At 42.2% G+C, this 22,428-nt stretch overlaps 1 pseudogene; it reads right to left on the bottom strand.

The window, feature by feature from the left end:
- Positions 1–21,827: 21,827 nt before the first annotated feature.
- LOC124727227 lies at positions 21,828–21,945 on the bottom strand (annotated as a pseudogene).
- Positions 21,946–22,428: the final 483 nt, after the last annotated feature.

The raw sequence follows: 22,428 nt of genomic DNA on the forward strand, positions 1-22,428 counted from the left end.
ACAGAACTGGTGATATTTATGAAACGCTTCTTTCGCCGGCACAATCTTTATTAGTATCGGACGAGAAGTATCGTGAGCAAACAGTTATCGCAGCAACCGCGAGAACGGCTAATCTCTCTCACCAAATGATGGAGTTTTCGGAAGTTGGACGAGCTGGGTAGCGTCTATCTGGGAACCCTCGTGCACACGGTTCTGTTGCTGCTGACGCATTCTGCTGACGTTCGCCACAAGTTGAGAGCATGTCGAGCAATTCCTCATCAGTAAATGGCATTGTACTCGTGAAAACGGTTTATGCATCACTAACGATTCAAGTATGGGGATGTTTAAAAAGCAACACACTGTACAGACGTGTTTAGATTATTACACTAAACGATTATTTTCGATATTCTTAAATTTTCTGGTGTAAAAATAGGAGAGAAAAGTGTAATAATTAATTTGTTTTGGTGGTTTGATTGATGCTACGAAATTACCCTTCCAAGCGACTCACGGATCACTGAATTTTTCACAGTTGACAACATTTGTCATTTTACCTCCAAATCGTGTTGGTGTTAGTTGTCTGTGTACATGCTTTGAAACTGCGTTTACAGTAATGTTTTATCTTTCTGTGGTGTACTTCAGCATGTTATGTATTCTATCAACTTCTTGCTACATTAACAAGACATTATACTAGCTTGTGGACTTGCATGTCTTTAGCTATAGGAATAAATCGTGGAGTTTCCAAAGAAAGTAAGGTTATGGAGAAGACAAAAGATGTTTCACCTCGCAAAGTTTCAAAGTTTCGGCTGTGGTAACAGTCCTTGATGAAAATCGTTACACACAGCAAGAAATTGCTGACTGAATGAGAATATCACATAAAATTGTCAGCAGAATCAAACTTTCAGTGCATAACGGTGGTGAATACAAGCCGAACAGGAAAGGAAAATGTGGACATAAAAGGAAAATCAGTCCTAGAACAATGAGAAGACTTACAAACACGGCAACAATTAACCGTAAACTCACTTCTACAGGCATGAGCCACATCAGCTGAAAGGTTTGGGAGTTGAAGTTTCACCTGCGACAGTGAGAAGGAGGCTGTCTGAATGTGGTATAAAGACATGCGACCAAGGCAAAAACAGAAAATCACACTTGCCACGAAAACCAAAAGATTGCAGTGGGCTAAACAGCTTCAGGAGTGGACAAGTGAGAACTGAGCTAAGGTATATGCGATCATATGGTAAATTAAGCGGGTCTGATCTCTAAAATTAGGGGTTTTGGCTCGAAATTGTGATGTTTCATTGATACTGAATAAATGCACATTGGGTTTTGGGACTGTTGACGTCTCCTACGCTACTATTCCCGACCTTTCTAACTTTCAGTTTTGTACACACGCTTCAGGAACGCTTCAGTGACGAATCTGTATTCACTGTGATGGAAGAAAGCAGCCATTATGTTCATCGCAGACCTGGAGAACAGTTCAAAGCTGAGTTGTGCAGCAATGTGTGAAGCATCCAACTTCCGTTATGGTCCGGAGTGTGATGTCTGTGAAAGCTCCTGGCAGATTACACATTGTTGATGTGACAATGAGGCAAGAACAATATAAAGGAATCCTTGAAAAGGAACTTTTCCCCCAAATAAATGAGTGCTTTCCTCACAAAAAGCCAACGGCCTTGCCGCAGTGGTAACACCGGTTGCCGTCAGATCACCGAAGTTAAGCGCTGTCGGGCTCGGCTATTACTTGGGTGGGTGACCATCCGCTGTTGGCAAGCGGGGTGCACTCAGCCTTTGTGAGCCAAACTGAGGAGCTACTCGATTGAGAAGTAGCGGATCCGGTCTCGGAAACACACATACGGCCGGGAGGGCGGTGTGCTGACCACATGCCCCTCCCATATCCGCATCCAGTGACGCCTCTAATCTGAGGGTGACACGGCGGTCGGTCGATCCGTTGGGCCTTCATGGCCTGCTCGAGAGGAGAGTTTTTTCCTCATAAAGATGCCATTTTTATGCATTATGGGTCACCTTACCACAAAGCCAAAAGTGTTTCCAACTACTTGGAAGAAAAGCAACTGAAATCGTTGCCATGGCCAGGGAAAAGCCCTGATATGAACCCAATTAAAAATTTATGGGCTATTGCGAAACAGACGATAAGGAACCTTCCTGGCAGATTAAAACTGTGTGCCGGACCGAGACTGGAACTCGGGACCTTTGCCTTTCGCGGGCAAGTGCTCTACCAACTGAGCAACCCAAGCACGACTCACGCCCCGTCCTCACAGCTTTACTTCCCCCAGTACCTCGTCTCCTACAGGTCCAGAGTTCGAGTCTCGGTCCGGCACACAGTTTTAATCTGCCAGGAAGTTTCATATCAGCGCACACTCCGTTGCAGAGTGAAAATCTCATTCTGGAGACGATAAGGAAATTTACAATAACCACCAAACAAGATCTCATGGAGCAACTAGAGGAAATCTGGCACCATGACAATGATATTAAAATGTCACAAAAACTATTCCAAACAGGACAAAAATGTTGATTAAGAATAAAGACATGCATACAAAGCGTTGAATGTATAAATATATTCTGTATGTGGATGTAAACGTGTAATAAATGTAAAGTTTTGGAAAAAATGTCTTTAGTCTAATAATTTGAACAGGTCTGTAAATTAATTCCACCCGTTCTCATAACACGTCTTGCCTACGTAGACAGTGGTTCCACTGCGCTACACGTGAGTTAACTGCTCTCGAGGGCGACGCGCAGTTGACGACACCTTTCTCGTGTCGGCAACACAAGGCTCTGTCAACAGCGCCGTAAACAGCGTGTACCTACTGCCCGCAGCCGCTTTCCCCGAAGAGTGGCGCAAGCTCGCGGCTGGCGGAGCAGTCAACAAAACTCGCTGTATTCTTGCTCCGTGGTGTCTTGTAAGATCTACAAAGGAGATCTATCGCTCAAGTAGTCTCATCGGGATGTGCTAGTCTGGCGGCAAAAAATAGCGTATTTCCTTGCCCGTATCTCAGCTATTAATGAAGAGTCCAGAACGTATCCCTGTTTGATTTATGAGCCCCTGGTCACTGTTCGTGCAAGTCATTACAAATATCCTCAACGGGTCAAGGTTAATTTCAGGTTGAAAACTGAAGCACCTCATCCCGTGTGTAGTAACTTTTCCACTTTTTTTTTTCTTTTTGCGTTTGAAGCGCTCAACATCTAGATTCTTTGTGCCCGTAAATATGTTTCGTTTACGTATGTGCTTAAAAACAAATAAAATTTGTATTGCGCATTCTTTCAAACAACAGTGTTAGCTGTAGGGTAAGATAATTCCCAATGAAGGATGGAATAACAACATAAAAGTTTTATTAACTGCGGCTAGCTGACAAGTAATAAAGAATGGAAAAGAATGCACCACCGTGACACACGTTACAACCCACGGATGCGTGTCTGGCCGATCACACGAACACTCGTACACACAAGGCCGGTCACTCACTGTTAATGTTACGCAGAATGTAAAAGTATTAAAAATGCAATACTCAAACAAGATACGCTAAAACTTTTTGACAGGCATTTATGGCTGACTAACCACTCATATAAAAGGAATGGGAAAGAGACAGCCACTTGGATGCCAGTTAAAATGTTTACGAGACAATCCTGGTATCTTAGCACACTGGACTCTCACTCGGGAGGACGACGGTTCAATCCCGCGTCCGGCCATCCTGGTTTAGGTTTTCCGTGATTTCCCTAAATCTATTCAGGCTAATGCCGGGGTGGTTCCTTTGAAAAGCGCACGGCCGACTTCCTTACTCATCCTTCCATAATCCGATGAGACCACTGACCTCGCAGTTTGGTCTCGTTCCCCAAAATAACCCAATCCTGGTATCACAGAAAAAAAAAAAATCCGCGCTACGCTCGTCCGACAGTTAACGAAACCAGAGGCCAAGCCCGCAGATCGTTGCAGAGCTCCCCCCTGGACAACAGACAAGTGCAGCCGACCTGCTTTTGTGGCGCACAACGGCACGCTGATCATCAGCCTCACCAAAGACGTGTATTTAGTGAGAAATCTTCTTGGGTGGTCGCCCGTGGGCACACATTGCAGCGCAGACAGAGGTAACTTATCAACGAACTGAAATGAATACCGAAAATTACGCACGGCTGTCTGCGTCTCTACACGCCCATTCCTTTAACATTCTACACGCTTCAATAAAAGTATAACATAGCCATGACGTAAAAGAAAGTGGTAAAGCTTTTTCCTAGGTATAAGTCGCTCGTTGACCACTAATTAAAGAGTACGAAGAAAGCCAGTGACTCTGAGAACACGCAAAAATTAATTAACAGTTCTGCAGGTGAACTCGCAGTCAAAATTCTAAAACTACGCTTCAGTTACCTTTGGCTGGTCAGATGGAACGAATCGGTCATTCTGAACTACAGTCCGATTAAAATTATTCGATAGCCGACAGTTCAGTTCACGCGTTGGAGCTGGTTTCCTCGGATCAGAGCGCTCAACGTTCGCTGTTGACAAACAGCCACAACAATACGTCAGTTCACTTCCAGTTCCTCGTCCGCCATTCTTGCCTGATGGATCTGGATCCCAAACTGTGGGTTCGCACGTTTATTTCGTATTTCATGACACACGATAACCACACCAAAAACGACGCACATACAAAACGATGCTAATGAAATAAACACGTTTCATACATAGCGCTCACCAAACGCTGTATACTTCCGCACAAGGCGCACTTCAGCGTCACAGACATCGGATACATTAGATAAGCCTCGCAGGACATTACGTGAAGCCGAATTTTTGAAGGCAGTAAATTCCATAGTCCCCCAGAAATACTTAACGTGCGCTTGTGTACTAGTTTTCGTCTTCTCCCACATTTTATGCACGGAAATTCTTGCCCTAACAGAACCTCTTTACGAAAATAACGCACAATAACGTCCAATGCAGTCTTCCTCGCGGACCTAAACCCATCACGTTATACAAGTCCTGCTCTCAACATATGCAAATGTTGGCACAGCTATGTAGAGGCTCCCATACCCCAGAACAAAGCATATCAATCCAACGTTCTCATTTGCTCTTATCGAATTTACTCGGCGAATTACCATCCACCTCTGCTTTCTGGGACTTTCAGCGGTAAAATTGTTTTGCACAGATTGCTAAAGTGCATTACAATTAAACCCTAAGCCCGTCTACAGATCATCAAATACATACAATACGCACAACGATATTGGTAGCCGGGAACATATTTACCATTATAATTAAATATTACTATTCGTGCTATAGTCTTACACCCATCAATGTACAGTTAATGTCACCTCTTGACTACTCTACTTCAGTATCTATAGCGCATATAATTTTCCACGAAAAAAATGTCTCACCATTTCGCACCGACAACTAAACCTCGCAAAATTGTCTACAGATCATCAAATACATACCAGACTCGCAAAAATATTGTAGCGTGAAACCAATTACCATCCTAGCAATATATCACCGAGTACCGTGTCGAACTTACAGTTCGTATTCCCCACCATACAAAATCACCGCTTTTACATCAGGGGCCGAAGTCACTCTCAGAACTGTTCTACAAATTCGCGATCGTTTCCCCTCGACACAAACGCGTTACTGTCTCTGCTTCCTTGCCTGCTCGCTTATCTATACACATCTCCAGACTCGGAAATTACAAGAACACACTTATTTTTGCCATAATATTATACCATTTTTGCGATACTTATCCATATCAAGTACTAGGTGGCGTACTACAGATCGCTAACGCAACATAATTCGCAACATACAGACCCGAAATCATTTCTCTATAAACATGAAACTTTACCTACGTGGAGCGTGCTGTAGACCATTGACTAACTAGAAACAAACACATTAAAAATCATATTTCCACCCCCGAATACCGATTTGGCTGATCTAACATACTCCAAATCATCCATATGATTCACATGCCAACTAATGTCTTTTCCCACGTCTAGACAACAGGCAAACGTATCTTCCAGATGTCAGATGGACACACCACAATCGATCTTCTCTCAACTAAATAGAGACGCGGTATGTGCAGAAGCAGTCAACTGAACAATTTACATGCGAGGGAATAACGGTGGAGAGCAGACGCACCATCTCGTCAAATTTCCGCTTGATCACGAAAGCAGCCCATCTTATGATCTCGAACTCAATTGAACGTCAGTCGACAATGAGCCAAGTATCGTAAATACACCCTACCGAAGGCGGTGGCTCTGGAAATGGAAATATCTGTACCTGCCTCACGACTAGACATACTCTTCCCTTTGCTATCACAGTACTCCAAGTCAAATGCATACCCTCCTTACGACTGGACATAGTCATTTCCTTTACACAAACACACATACTTTATAAACCTGATCCTCAAATGCGAACATATCACGCATCCAGCACTAAGTATAATATTTGGTCAATAACTGTTTGCCTACAATACGAAATAATACTGACCCAAAATCAACGATTCGTGTGCACGTCTCTTATGTTCTTCTTGCGAGTCCTACCACCATGTCATAGATGTAATCGACCAGATGTTAAAGAAAAAAACTCTATCCCAACAGCTACTGCATGTTACTGCTACAAGCGGTCTTTGTTCTACACGTGCACACAAGTATCCATGTTAAATGCTAAACCCGCTTTACAAATCGAGGTACGACATTACCTCTGAATGAGGCGGTGTTTTCTGGACAAACACCGTGACAGTGATCGTACGAATACGTATTATCAGCCAACGATGCAACCTCGTGATAAAATCAATGAACTTTGAAAGTGATTCGGCTAAGGAACGTGGTATGTAAGAGGTATTTGCGACTCCCTCAAACGCATAATTCTATACTGTTTCCATCGCATTCTGTCTTGAGACCATATCGCAGGTTCCACGACATATCCACTGTGTTATGGGCGATGACTGATTGACAAGGAGCTCAAACAGTAGTAGCAGATGATGTGCCGATTGTGGTTCTAAGGGGAGAAATACCCTATATACAGATATACCTGAAGCTGGGACAGAGCAGTGGCGGATGCCGTGTCAGAGCACAAGCCCACGTGAACACCATAATTTTTGACACCTTGGGGGTTTGTTGGATATTGACTCTGAATGCTGTTAAACGTGACATAGCAGGTGCAAACTGAAATATACAGCACTTAAAATCTAGCTCGCTACTGCTGCTCTAGATTCCGTGACACCTGGCACAGCTTCAGTTGTGCACGTTTAAAGAAGCTTTTGCGCAAGCGCAACTCGCGCGACGCAATTGCCTTAAGGGTCAAACACATACGGATTCGATAAACAAGATGCACGGTGCACGATGTGCACAGCTATCCCTTGCCACACTGCTCGAAGTTTATGTCAGTCCGACCCTGTGGCAGACTTTTATCCCCTTCGTTCGGTCGGCAGAAATCCTGCTAGACGACAGCACACTCCTCAGATATTCTAATTCACTCACTGTATAGTCTAGCAAAATTAGATCGGACGGTTGTACTGACAGTCACTGAATTATTTGTTCTCTTTCTGTAGTCTTGGCAACTGTCATACTATATACTGGTTACACAATATGAGTCACGAGGTAAGAATACCTTACTTCGTACATAAATGTGATGAGCAGTGAGAACAGGTGAGATACGACATAAACACCTCAGAGAAATGAAAAAAAAACGGGCGTGAACAATGTTACAACAGAGGAATTCCAGAGTCCAAACTTCCAGAAAGGAACACAACTTCAAAAACGTTAAAAAAACACATGTTTCGATAGAGCTCAGTTGAAAACTGTCTGACTGTGAAACTGTTGCGTTCATTTGTGTCAGCTTATATGACAAACTACTACGTTTTCATCATTTCCTTGGGAGTAGTTACATCTGCATTCATACGAATACCCATATCGGGCAAGGAGGCATATCACACTCTCACTAGGCGAACAAGTCGGGTGCGGTGATAAGAAATTCCTATCACATGACACACGCATTGTCGCTAATGCCGCGTATGACATACCAGACGTGTTTTCCGGTGCAGGATTCAGTTGACTTCTCGCATTGTCATCAAACGTTTGCGGTTCCCACTCGAAAGCTACTTCCTTTCGGATGCTAACGCACTAGTTGTGCAGAATCAACTTTCATTATAGGTCTCTTTCTTATATTTCGCTGATGCAGACGGACGTTACACCCCGACACAGACATAAATTTCAGTGTAACTAACAGACACGTTAGTGACCGGACGGACAGTTCATAATTTTGTGAAAACGGCACGATGGAGCTTTGAACACGGCCTCGTCCGTTTCACAGTCCAAAACCGTCACCGCTTAACATCGACACCGTAGCTAATGCCTGTGCTCGATGCTGTACTTCTTGAGCTTCAGCCGTTCACAGTTTGTATTTTGCTTTTTTTTTTTTTTCACAGTTCAGTACACCTCCTTCTCGTTCCCGTGCTTCTTTTTTCATCCGTGTTCAGTTTTTGACGGCCGGTCCTCCACTGGGCCCTCTTGTCACTAATCCAAAGGCACGATGGGGCGGGGGGGGGGGGGGGGGCGGGGGGGAATCATGTAGGCCTTAAGCACATTGCAGTCGATTGTGAGTGGTAGAATTTATTCGTGCTTCTGAAATCTATTGGTCTTATGGCGAGTCACGTTTATCTGTGCTGTAGCCATGTTGTTGTTGTGGTCTTTAGTCCTGAGACTGGTTTGATGCAGCTCTCCATGCTACTTTATCCTGTGCAAGCTTCATCATCTCCCAGTACCTACTGCAACCTACATCCTTCTGAATCTGCTTAGTGTATTCATCTCTTGGTCTCCCTCTACGATTTTTACCCTCCACGCTGCCCTCCAATACTAAATTGGTGATCCTTTGATGCCTCAGAACATGTCCTACCAACCGATCCCTTCTTCTAGTCAAGTTGTGCCACATACTCCTCTTCTCCCCAACGCTATTCAATACCTCCTCATTAGTTATGTGATGTATCCATCTAATCTTCAGCATTCTTCTGTAGCACCACATTTCGAAAGCTTCTATTCTCTTCTTGTCCAAACTATTTATCGTCCATGTTTCACTTCCATACATGGCTACACTCCATACAAATAATTTCAGAAACGGCTTCCTGACAAATCTGTACTCGATGTTAACAAATTTCTCTTCTTCAGAAACGCTTTCCTTGCCATTGCCACTCTACATTTCATATCCTCTCTACTTCGACCATCATCAGTTATTTTGCTCCCCAAATAGCAGAACTCCTTTACTACTTTAAGTGTCTCATTTCCTAATCTAATTCCCTCAGCATCACCTGACTTAATTCGACTACATTCCATTATCCTTGTTTTGCTTTTGTTGATATTCATCTTATACCCTCCTTTCAAGACACTAACCATTCCGTTCAATTGCTCTTCCAAGTCCTTTGCAGTCTCTGACAGAATTACAATGTCATCGGCGAACCTCAAAGTTTTTATTTCTTCTCCATGGATTTTAATGGTTACTCCGAATTTTTCTTTTGCTTCCTTTACCGCTTGCTCAATATACAGATTGAATAACATCGGGCAGAGGCTACAACCCAGTCTCACTCCCTTCCCAACCACTGCTTCCCTTTCATGTCCCTCGACTCATAACTGCCATCTGGTTTCTGTACAAATTGTAAATAGCTTTTCGCTCCCTGTATTTTACCCCTGCCACCTTCAGAATTTGAAAGAGAGTATTCCAGTCAACATTGTCAAAAGCTTTCTCTAAGTTTACAAATGCTAGAAACGTACGTTTGCCTTTCCTTAATCTACCTGCTAAGGTAAGTCGTAGGGTCAGTATTGCCTCACGTGTTCCGATATTTCTACGGAATCCAAACTGATCTTCCCCGAGGTCGGCTTCTACTAGTTTTTCCATTCGTCTATAAAGAATTCGCGTTAGTATTTTGCAGCCATGACTTATTAAACTGATAATTCGGTAATTTTCACATCTGTCAACACCTGCCTTATTTGGGATTGGAATTATTATATTCTTCTTGATGTCTGAGGGTATTTCGCCTATCTCATACATCTTGCTCACCAGATGGTAGAGTTTTGTCAGGACTGGCTCTCCCAGGGCTGTCAGTAGTTCTAATGGAATGTTGTATACTCCCGGGGCCTTGTTTCGACTCAGGTCTTTCAGTGCTCTGTCAAACTCTTCACGCAATATCATATCTCCCATTTCATCTTCATCTACATCCTCTTCCATTTCCGTAATATTGTCCTGATGTACATCGCCCTTGTACAGACCTTCTATATACTCCTTCCACGTTTCTGCTTTCCCTTCTTTGCTTAGAACTGGGTTTCCATCTGAGCTCTTCATATTCATACAACTGGTTCTCTTTTCTCCAAAGGTCTCTTTAATTTTCCTGTAGGCAGTATCTGTTGCCATAAACTGACGTAAAGCTGTATCACTGGTTTCTCTGATATTCACTTAAATGTGGGATCGACAGCGGTATGCTTTAGGCCCTTTTGGATCTCAGCGCCTCATTTGTATTCTAGTCAAGTCACCATGTTGATAGACATTAGCACTTGAGTTTAATCATATCCACAAACGGCACTTTGTGTTTGGTGTTGGTTGTTTACTATGCGGCAATCGGCTGTTGTGTGCAGTGTAAACATGAACTATGTTGAATCAATTTTAAACGCTAACCGTAAAGTAAAGCTGTGAGGACGGGTCGTAAGTCGTGCTTGGGTAGCTCAGTTGGTAGAGCACTTTCCCGAGAAAAGCAAACGTCCCGAGTTCGAGTCTCAGTCCGGCACACAGCTTTAATCTGCCAGGAAGTTTCGTATTAGCGCACACCGCGCTGCAGAGCGAAAATCTCAATCTGAGAAGAGAAAAGTAAATTAACAACAAAAGTCAGCCGCAAAAAAATCTAAGGCCGCCGAGAACAGGTCCTTTGATTGAGAGAGTAAGGAAATTAAATAAGTGTGACTACAAGCGAACATTTAACAAGGAAGTGTGCAGTTAACGAAAGTTGTGACGCTGCAGTGTAATAATGACCGATTTTCAGCCCGGAAGGAAATTAGTGAACTAATGCACTTGTTAGGGATCTTGTACATTTGCCCGAAAAAGTTGGAAAAGCACGAAAACTCCCACTTGCGCAAAAATGCGAAATGCAGAGTTGCCAAAGCTTACACATTATTTGGTTATTGCTGTAAACTATAGTTTATTATGTACAAAACAAAATTCCACAAATACAATTCTTTCATTTGTCAGATAAGTTAAGAATCTTATTATTATTAATTACTATTATTATCATCATCACTGTTGTTATTATTATTGGCAGTGGGTGGTAGCGTAGAGACTTCAGTCAATAAATAACTGTACAACTGTAGCAGATGTTTTAAACGTGAACATTAAATAGAACGGTTGTGGATGTCCCACGAGCAAAAATTCATATAGGAGCATCAGATATTTCCAACAAAAATACAGACAAAAAATTAGCAAATGGGAAGTCACCACCAGATGAGGGACAAAGTGGAGTGACGAAGGTAAAAGAAGCCACGGAGGAAAAATGAGAGGTGGTTAGCAAATCTGAAGACTGAAACGTAAGAGGTTTATGCGACACAACAGCGTCCGAAGGCACCTAATGATGATAATAACGACAATGTACTGTACAAAGTCGCAGAAGTGGCGTCAAATCGAAAGACTTGCTTGCACCCGGCGAACGGTTTCCCCAACAGGAGGCCCTAGTCACACGACATTTACATTTTACTGTACAAATTGTAGTGTCGAGTGACTAGGGTTAGTTACTAGTTACTACTGTTCATATAAGTCCTGTTCATGACTAAACATCCGCTCAGTATTATAGTTATTTACTGACTGAAGTCTTTACAGTAGCAGGTTCCAGGGAGTAAATAGTTACTACTTAGAAGTGAGAGACGGCCTGGAGGCGCCGATCGAAATAGGTGGATAAATAAATGAAAAGTGTTTCTGTTTCGTGAATACCTAAAAGGTGCTGCATTAATGTGCAGAGTGATCACCAAGTCCCGTTACCCTCTATCTATTACACACATGTTAATGAATTGTTGTTTCTGGTTGTTGTGGGTGCTGATATACACTCATGTTCAGAAAAGAAACAGAATACCTTGAACAACTAGAGGTAGGACGTTCATATTCGCAGGATGTCTACATTAGTATGTTTTGCAGAAATTATTATGAATATCAGCCAGCTCCACTGTTCTCTAAATGGGTTTTGTTTTATAAATCACTCACGATAAGCCCATTTCAACATACTGTCATCATCAGGTGCTCTGTAAATACATAAGTAAGTGATCGTCTTAATAACTATGATCAGAAAAGTTCTAATACGTTCGTCTGGTATTTTTTATCTTACATGTAATATCGTTGCTGCCATGCCCAATCCTTCTTTAGAATTCTAAGTTTTTCCATAGATGTACGTTGGATATTTTTGCATATGCTATTTTTCTCTTGACAGTTTGGGTGACAGTGGATCATATGTTTACCTTGCTTCCATTATAAGTAAGTGATGCGCGGAAATTCGGTTTTTTTATTGTTATTTTTATAGGTTTGGTTCTAGTTGTTTTTGCCAGGAATTTGTTTCAGTTTTAGTTGTGGTTTTTATGTTACATATTTTTGTTGTTGTCTATGATGTGTGATGTTTTCTTGGTATTACGTCTTCGTTGTATACTCTTCATGTTGTTATCGATGTTACTATGGATATGTATCATTTAGTGTCTCTGATTTATTACTTTACCCGTTTTTTGCTTTGCAATGTGAATAAAGTTTTCTATGCACTTTTTGTCCGTTAGGTCCGTTTCTTCATTCAATAAATATGTATATTAGAGGTAAAATTAACAACTCGGGCAATAAAATCAAATCAGTATGGAATGTTGTTCGAAGAGAGACAGGAAGAGTAACCGCAGGGGTGGGTAGTATCACTATTAAAGAGAATGAGACCATCTTAACCAACAGTACACAAGTAGCTAATGTATTTAACAACCATATCTTAAGTGTACGACAAAAAAATTAGAGAGAACAGTTCAAAATAAAAAGCCAGGCAGTACATGGAAGAGTCAGTTTTCAGAAATCCTAGTCAGATTAATTTTCATCTAACAATCTCTTGTGAAATAAAGAAAATCGTTACATCATTGAAAAATAACTGTTCTGTTGGAGTAGTTACAACTAATGTTCTGAGTCACTTCTGCGATGCATCACTAACTCAAGTTAATTTCCTGGGCAGGTTAAAATATGCCGTTGTCGAGCCTCTCTACAAAAAGGTGACACCACAGATGACAAGAATCACCAGTCAGTAACCTTGCTTACAGCATTTTCAGAAATCGTCGAGAAAGTAATGTACTGAAGAGCGGCTAGCCATCTCAACAGCAATGGGATACTTAGTAAATCACAGTTTGGATTTCACAAATGCTGTTCCACTGAGAAAATGTCACCAATAGGAATTTTCTGTGACTTATCCAATGCGATTGACTGTGTGAACCATGACATTATGTTACAGAAATTACAATTCTAAGGTATAAATGGAACAACACATGAGTGGTTCAAGTCATATCTACAGGACAGGAAGCAAACGTTTTCTTTATATAGTTTAACTGATTTAAGGAAGTCTCCCACATCATCTAACTGGGGTGAAATTACATTAAGTGTTCGATAGGGTTCGATCATGCGTCCCCTTCTTTTCTTGATAGATGTGAATGACCACCCTTTTATCTGAAACAAGAAGCTAAACTGACAATGTTTACTAATGATATAAGCATCATTATTAATCCCGTAAAAGAAACTCCAATAGAAAATGATACTAATAATGTCTTCGGAAAAATTATTGATTGGTTTTCCGCGAATGGGTTTGCTCTGAACTTTGAAAAAACACAGTACATCCAATTTTCTACTGCAAGGACTACAGTTCCTTCAATAAATATAACACATGAACAAAAGTCAGAGGCCACGGTACAGAATACTAAGTTTTTGGATGTACACGTAGATGACAATCTTAACTGGAAAATTCATATTTTGAATCTCCTAAAGCGACTAGATTCAGCATCTTTTGCAATCAGAATAATTGCTAATTTTGAGGATATAGAAATTAGCAAGCTAACATACTTTGCATACTTTCACTCTCTGATGTCATACAGAATAATAATTTGGGGTAACTCAAACCAGAGGTTGTACAGAGTTACAGGGAGAGCATAAGGGAACAATTGACAAGAATGGGGGAAAGAAATACAGTAGAAGAAGAATGGGTAGCTTTGAGGGATGAAGTAGTCAAGGCAGCAGAGGATCAAGTAGGTAAAAAGACGAGGGCTAGTAGAAATCCTTGGGTGACAGAAGAAATATTGAATTTAATTGATGAAAGGAGAAAATATAAAAATGCAGTAACTGAAGCAGGCAAAAAGGAATACAAACGTCTCAAAAATGATATCGACAGGAAGTGCAAAATGGCTAAGCAGGGATGGCTAGAGGACAAATGTAAGGATGTAGAGGCTTATCTCACTAGGGGTAAGATAGATACTGCCTACAGGAAAATTAAAGAGCCCTTTGGAGAAAAGAAAGCCACTTGTATGAATATCAAGAGCTCAGATGGAAACCCAGTTCTAAGCAAAGAAGGGAAAGCAGAAATGTGAAAGGAGTATATAGAGTGTCTATACAAGGGCGATGTACTTCAGGGCAATAGTATGGAAATGGAAGAGGATGTAGATGAAGATGAAATGGGAGATATGATACTGCGTGAAGAGTTTGACAGAGCACTGAAAGACCTGAGTCGAAACAAAGCCCCGGGAGTAGACAACATTCCATTAGAACTACTGACAGCCTTGGAAGAGCCAGTCCTGACAAAACTCTACCATCTGGCGAGCACGATGTATGAGACAGGCGAAATACCCTCAGACTTCACGAAGAATATAATAATTCCAATCCCAAAGAAGGCAGGTGTTGACAGATGTGAAAATTACCGAATTATCAGTTTAATAAGTCACGGCTGCAAAATACTAACACGAATTCTTTGCAGACGAATGGAAAAACTAGTAGAAACCGACCTCGGCGAAGATCAGTTTGGATTCCGTAGAAATATTGGAACACGTGAGGCAATACTGACCCTACGACATATCTTAGAAGCTAGATTAACGAAAGGCAAACCTACGTTCCTAGCATTTGTAAACTTAGAGAAAGCTTTTGACAATGTTGACTGGAATACTCTCTTTCAAATTCTGAAGGTGGCAGGGGTAAAATACAGGGAGCGAAAAGCTATTTACAATTTGTACAGAAATCAGATGGTAGTTATAAGAGTCGAGGTACATGAAAGGGAAGCAGTGGCTGCGAAGGGAGTGAGACAGGGTTGTAGCCTCTCCCCGATGTTGTTCAATCTGTATATTGAGCAAGCAGTAAGGGAAACAAAAGAAAAATTCGGAGTAGCTATTAAAATCCATCGAGAAAAAATGAAAACTTTAAGGTTCGCCGACGACATTGTAATTCTGTCAGAGACAGCAAAGGACTTGGAAGAGCAGTTGAACGGAATGGACAGTGTCTTGAAAGGAGGATATAAGATGAACATCAACAAAAGCAAAACAAGGATAATGGAATGTAGTCGAATTAAGTCAGGTGATGCTGAGGGAATTAGATTAGGAAATGAGACACTTAAAGTAGTAAAGGAGTTCTGCTATTTGGGGAGCAAAATAACTGATGATGGTCGAAGTAGAGAGGATATAAAATGTAGACTGGTAATGGCAAGGAAAGCGTTTCTGAAGAAGAGAAATTTGTTAACATCGAGTATAGGTTTAAGTGCCAGGAAGTCGTTTTTGAAAGTATTTGTATGGAGGGTGGCAATGTATGGAAGTGAAACGTAGACGATAAATAGTTTGGACAAGAAGAGAATAGAAGCTTTCGAAATGTGGTGCTACAGAAGAATGCTGAAGATTAGATGGGTAGATCACATAACTAATGAGGAAGTATTGAATAGGATTGGGGAGAAGAGAAGTTTGTGGCACAACTTGACTAGAAGAAGGGAACCGTTGGTAGGACATGTTCTGAGGCATCAAGGGATCACCAGTTTAGTATTGGAGGGCAGCGTGAAGGGTAAAAATCGTAGAGGGAGACCAAGAGATGAATACACTAAGCAGATTAAGAAGGATGTACGTTGTAGTAGGTACTGGGAGGTGAAGAAGCTTGCACAGGATAGGGTAGCAAGGAGAGGTGCATCAAACCGGTCTCAGGACTGAAGACCACAACAACAACAACAACAACAACAACAACTCAACACTTAGGCAAAGTAGATACAGCTCGAAAAAAAAAAATGGTTAGAGTAATGCGTGGGTTTCATAGTCACACGTCTTGTAGGCATCTGTTTAAAAGGGTAGGAACAGCCTCTCAGTACATTCACTCAGTAACAAAATTTATTCTCAACAACATAGACCAGTTTAAATCAACACTGCCAGAAGAAAGAAAGACTTACACTATCCTCTACTTAACCTGTCCTTCGCACAGAATGGGGTAAAACATGCTGCTGTAAGACTTTTTAATAAATTACCAGATGAAATAAAATGGCTGAGAGACATCAGTAACAATTTTAAAAATAAACTGAAATCATATCTCCTTGAGAACTCCTTCTGTACCATAGATGAATTCCTGAATAGGAATAAATGAATCTATAGGTATAATACATGCATTTTATGTCTTATAAGGGGATGGGGAAGCGAATAAAAATTTTATGCCCTTTAAAATAACCCTTGGTTCATGTGTGCATTTCTTATGCACCTGACACATGCCACATCATAACAGTTACCGTGAGATTGATCAATGGAACACGTCACTAATTAAATTTGTGGGGTTGCTATATGCATGTGAATATATCTCTATTTCCTCAAGGATGTTAATGACTGCTCCTTTTTGCATAATATGGACGACTTCTAGTGCTTCGTTTATGGGTTTTACGTCGTGTTTTTCTGTTTGTAAATGTTGAATAAATGTGGACGGGTTGTTTTCACTCTCTCCGGTATGTCATTTGTCTGATGTTGAAGTTTCCACCGGTCTGTCCTATGTAGAATTTGTGGTGTTTGTTACACGAAATTTTGTAAACGCTGTGGTTGTTGTGTATGGGAATTTTAGAGCTGCCTTTGTGGATTTTATGTTTGAGGCTGTATGTGTTTTGATATGCAAAGGCGATATCGGTTTTGTGGAATAATTTAATTTTGTTTGAGGTGTTTCACAGATAAGTTGTGGTTACATATGTTTTTTCTTCTTTTTCGTTGTACGTCTAATGTTATTTCTTTAAGTATCTGGGCATTTTTGGTTGTGTTTTATTGTGGTGTGATTGCGCTACAATTTTGTTCTATGATATCTATTGTTTGCTGGATTTGAATGTTCGTGTTTACATCAGTAATGTCAAAATATATAAATCTTGCATTTGGGAGTATTTTTATGTCTTTAATGTTTTTGGCTATTGTTCTAGAATTTGAGATTGTATATTTTTTGTTGTATATGTAAAATTTATTTAGGAGGTTATTTAATTTCTTGCTTATGTAATATGTGGGTCTGTTAACATTGTGTATTACAGAACATACAGGAACGAATTTTTTATGTATCCATGGACCACTGGTGTTCTATGGTTCAGTGATGTACATGTACTTTTCTCATATTCTGTAAGTTTTGTATGACATGCTTATATGGTTTTATTGGTTTGGCCTACAAATTTGTTTGTGGGGTTTCTATTGCTTTATGTGATACCATTATTACCAAAAAAATCATTAACTGTTGTCTGTAGTCGTTTTTGTTTATGATGACTAGACTGTAGCCTTTACCTGATCTAATTGTTTGGGCATTGCTATTCGTTAATTTTTCATTAATTTTGCATATTATTATCTGAATCGGTATTGTAGCTTTCCCTGGTTTTCAGCCGTCTTTCTGTTACCTTTCCTGTTTTGATAGTAATTTCATTCTGTAGTTTTATAGATAAGTTTACTAAATCTATTGCTGCTTTTGCAGATGCTATTAGTTGTTTTTGTTCAATACCGTGGAATCTAGGTTCGGTAGCGTACTTTAATCCTTTATACAACGGCTTTTACTATTGGTCAATTAAAGTACTTTCAGACATTGTGATAGTTCTTTTGTGAAAACTGGAAGGAGATATTGTGTTGTCAGTTTTGGCAAGGGGGAATTGTTTTTCCAGGAGGCGTTTGATTTCATTTTTGTGTGTAGATCTAATCTGTGATCAGAGTGACCTCAGTGAATGAGATCCTTCGATCCGTAGCCATATCCTTTCTGCACAACACCCCGGACGCCATTTTTCAGTAAGACAATCCACAATGACATGTTGCTGCACAAACATGTGCCTTCTTGGTGGCTCAGGACGTCAGCCTTTTGCCCTGGACTGCTAGATCACCAGAATTGTCGCCAATGGAAAATGTGTGGGGTGTTGTGAAATAAATGGTGCAGCGCTGTGACCCAATGCCAACCAATACAGAAGTGAATGCAGCATGGATGGCTATACCACAGGACGCCATCTGCACTGTATACGTCGAAAGCACCACACGTCCTGCAAATATGAATGTTTTATCTCTGGTCGTTCAAGGTGTTCTGTACCGGTACATCTAAATCATGGCTCATGAGGTCACTTACATCGTGGAGGAACGGATCCAAATGAGCGCGTGGGCTCACGAACGATCCCATACAGGAAAATCAACACGAGGTATCATATCACTTTGACATTTAACAAAACCTTCACCACCAAAGGCCAACAATTTTGCAGTGGGAAAATAATCTCTTTGCGATTGGTTACATAAAAGATAAGCCGCCCCCCCCCCCCTGCTCAGAACGACCAGAAACACAAATGGAAATGTGTGTTGAGGCTGCAGCGTCTGTCGAACGTCCGACAAAAATACTCCATTCGTAAGCGGTCACAGGAATTGGGAGATGCATACTCGACATTACAAAAACATGTGAAGAATGATTTGGAGTTTAAGGCATTTAAACATCCGTGTCTAAACAAACTGAGTGATAATGCCATAGAAAATCATCATCAGGCTTGTGGGCGAATGTTCGATGTCTTTGCAACTGTTCGTGTAAGGGGGAAAGTGTTTTTGTCGGAGGAGTGTGCAATATTTCGCAAACGAGAAACATTTATTACTGGAGTAAAGAAAACCAATATTTTTTTGAATAACTTAAACACGACCCACCTCATTCACGACCTGGGCTGCAGTGTCTGCGACGCACTCGGAAGGTCCGTATTTCTTTGACGGTGGCATTGCGTATCTCACGATATCATGTGACTGCTTTATTCCACATTTGCTGGGGACTGCCGGGTGGCATACAGTTCGAGCACGATGGAGCACCAACGTATTGTGGTGTTGCCGTTAGAGAATGTCACGAAGAGGCGTTTCCTGATAAATGGATTCGACGAAGTTGTGTCCATTTGCGTGCACGTTCAGAATGGCCACTCCGAATTCCTGATCTGTCATCTTGCGAGAATGCATTATGGGTTTTCATTAACGGAAGCAAATTCTATATTACGCTATGAGACCAAGACACTGCTGTCTTCGATTATATTTTTTTTAATTACAGTAGGCCTAATTCAAAGTGATTGCCACCTTCACGTTATATCGGGTGGTTTCGACATCTGTACGACATCTATGTCTCAGTTGCTGTTACTATTGTGTAAGTATGCTCCTTTGATCTCGGTGGAGCTACAGAAGGTGTTAAACTTTAACTGGAGCAGTGATTTCTGAAGCTGTCCGATTATGAAAGTTCGTTTCATAAATAAATAATTTCAGAAATAACTGCTCCAGCTAAAGTTTAACACTTACTATAGTTCCACCAATATCAAAGCATCAAGTACAACAGTAACAGTAACTGACACATCGATGTCTTACGGTATCGAGACCACCCCATATAACACGAAGGTAGCAATCAGGCCGAAATAGGCCTAGTGTAAAAAAAAAATATAATCGAAGACAGCAGTGCCTTTGTCTCGTAGGATAATATGTAGTGTCCTTATACGATATATACGGTGCAGGAGGCCCAGATGAGTACAAACTGAACAAAAGGCAAATTTATTTGATTAAACCACCTACGATGGGTTTCAGGCAGGATCCCCCGCTTCGTTCGATCTCAAAGCGCTATTCCGATACAGTCGGACAGCCTCTGCAATGCTTTTGGAGTGTAGGGGGATACCGAGTGGGCTAAGGCACGAATTGGAATTCAGACTGAGGAGGGATGCAAAGGCACTGTGCCAGGGTGGCGTACTGGTTAAATCATCTGCCTAATGAGTACGGACCTGGGTTCGAATCCTGACCCCGGTACAAATTTTCATTTGTCGCTCAGTCTATACATATGCACATGAGTAACAAGTTTGCCCCCATATGTTACGGGACGGTCGACAAACTTAAGGACGCTGTTCGATGTGCATTTACTGCCATCAGCAGAATTTCACGATGTGCGTGAAGGACAATCATCCTCTATTGTGAAAACGATGGTGCACAACCGTACCGCGGTATTATTGCAGTTGGCCCCCACGGACTTTATGGGAAACGTGCGGTGACATTACAGTAAAGAAAAACTACATCAATTTTTTCGACTGTCGTATACAGAGTGGAAGTCTGAATAACTCCGAGAGCAGGTTGTCCGGTCGTTAAAACAGTAGAGCACATCACGATCGGTTTGAAGGGCACGGGTAAACACACGCATCCTCACTCCCAGGTGCAAAAATATTTCGCTCGCCTGATACACAGACACGCTCTGCAATAAACGCGAAACAATAGTGACGCTCCCTGGAAGTTATCCTCTTACTAGGTGCCACATTAATGCAATGCGTGGGCGGCAGCGGCGGCGCCGGCTTACCGTGGCGGCGAGCAGGCAGGCGCCGGCGAGCAGCAAGGCGGCGGCGGCGTCTCGCGGGCCGGCCATGTTGTCTGTGCAGCACTGAGCCAGCAGTGGCCGGCCCTCGGCGCTCGGCCCACGCCGACACCTGCCGCTGGCCGCCCGCCGCACTGCGCGTGCGCAGGCAGGCACCCCACCCCGGCCGCCGTATGGATTTTGTGGGGCCGGGTCAGCCGCCTCTGTGGCGGTACGCTATCAGCAGCAGAACGAGCACCACCAGCAGGCACAACAGGTACATGCTCCGGTTTCTCTACCCGAAGGCGGCCGCCGCTCACTGTTCCTGCGGCGACAATAATTTGAAGACGAGGCCCTCTATCCGCTCCCGTCCAGACTGCCATTTCGGCCTCTGTTGCCTAGCACCGCGCCCCGCCGAGAACCTCTTGTTATCTGGAAGTGTCGAGGGACTCTGCACACGCGGCCAGGTCGCGCAGTCCCTCCGATCGTACGCGTCCGCGTCACGTGTCGGCCTTTCCCCGACAGCCCGACGAATCGCTGCTAAGACTTCATTTATTAAGCGTCGCTGTGCTGTTCTTTTTTTTTTCCTTTCGTCATCATTCCAGAGAAATGTCTAAAAAGCCGAAGCCTTACTGACCTTTCGCTTCGTCTTAGAAGATAAAAACCCTTACGAATATTTACAGCCTTTGTAGATTTAGACAAACTTTCGACAATATTGACTCGAAAACGCTACTCGTAATCATCAGTATGTTGTATTTGTTGTGGTTACGTCTTTTTCTTCTTTCATTTGGCATTTGTCACTATAAATGCAATAAATTTCAAATAGTTGTTAGAAATGTGACCTTAAATGTCCATTTTCGGAATAATGACGTGTTACAGATATAAAAAAGCACTCCGTCAGCAGGCCACGACTGGCCCAATGGGACCATCCGACCGCCGTGTCATCCTCGGCTGAGGCTGCAGCCCAGCCCATCGCTCTCCCGGTCGTTACGTTGGTTTTCTTTGACCGGAGCCGCTACTATTCGGCCGAGTAGCTCCTCAATTGGCATTACGAGGCTGAGGGCACCCCGAAAAATGGCAACAGCACAAAGCGACCCGGTTGGTCACCCATCCGAGTGCCGGCCACGCCCGACAGCGCTTAACTTCGGTGATCTGCCGGGAACCGGTGTATCCACTGTGGCAAGGCCGTTGCCACACTTACAGATATAAACTATACGTAATTTCAGAAGACGTCAAGAATGTAAACAATGTCTCACATACACAGGATGATTGCTTCATGTTATAAACATTCAGGTATGATGGAGAAGGGTAAATGTATCCATTTCACTTCAGGGATCCTGGTCCAGAAACGACCGAGTGGAAAGTTATAAGCGAAAATCTTTCTGATACCTCTGACAGTGGAATACATGTACTGCTACCGTTGTCGCTGAAACTGTAACGTAGGCAGCTCTCACAGCTGTTAGTGTCGACTAAAACAAAAGAAGTATAGTAAACACGGGCTCTAAAATGCGAACCACTCCACCTTCCGTATTCCAAAACACATCCCTTCTACTGCGCAAGCTCTTTGGTTTCTATATTTGTGGAGCAGGTAGTATGTACCTAAACAAGTTAAAGTAGCCCAGTAAATATTGTCTCTAAAATGCGTACCTTAAGAGCTGTGGGCGCTTCTCCAGTAG

This window comes from Schistocerca piceifrons, chromosome 1 (genome assembly GCF_021461385.2).
Source record: "Schistocerca piceifrons isolate TAMUIC-IGC-003096 chromosome 1, iqSchPice1.1, whole genome shotgun sequence".
Classification (NCBI taxonomy): Eukaryota; Metazoa; Arthropoda; class Insecta; order Orthoptera; family Acrididae; genus Schistocerca; species Schistocerca piceifrons.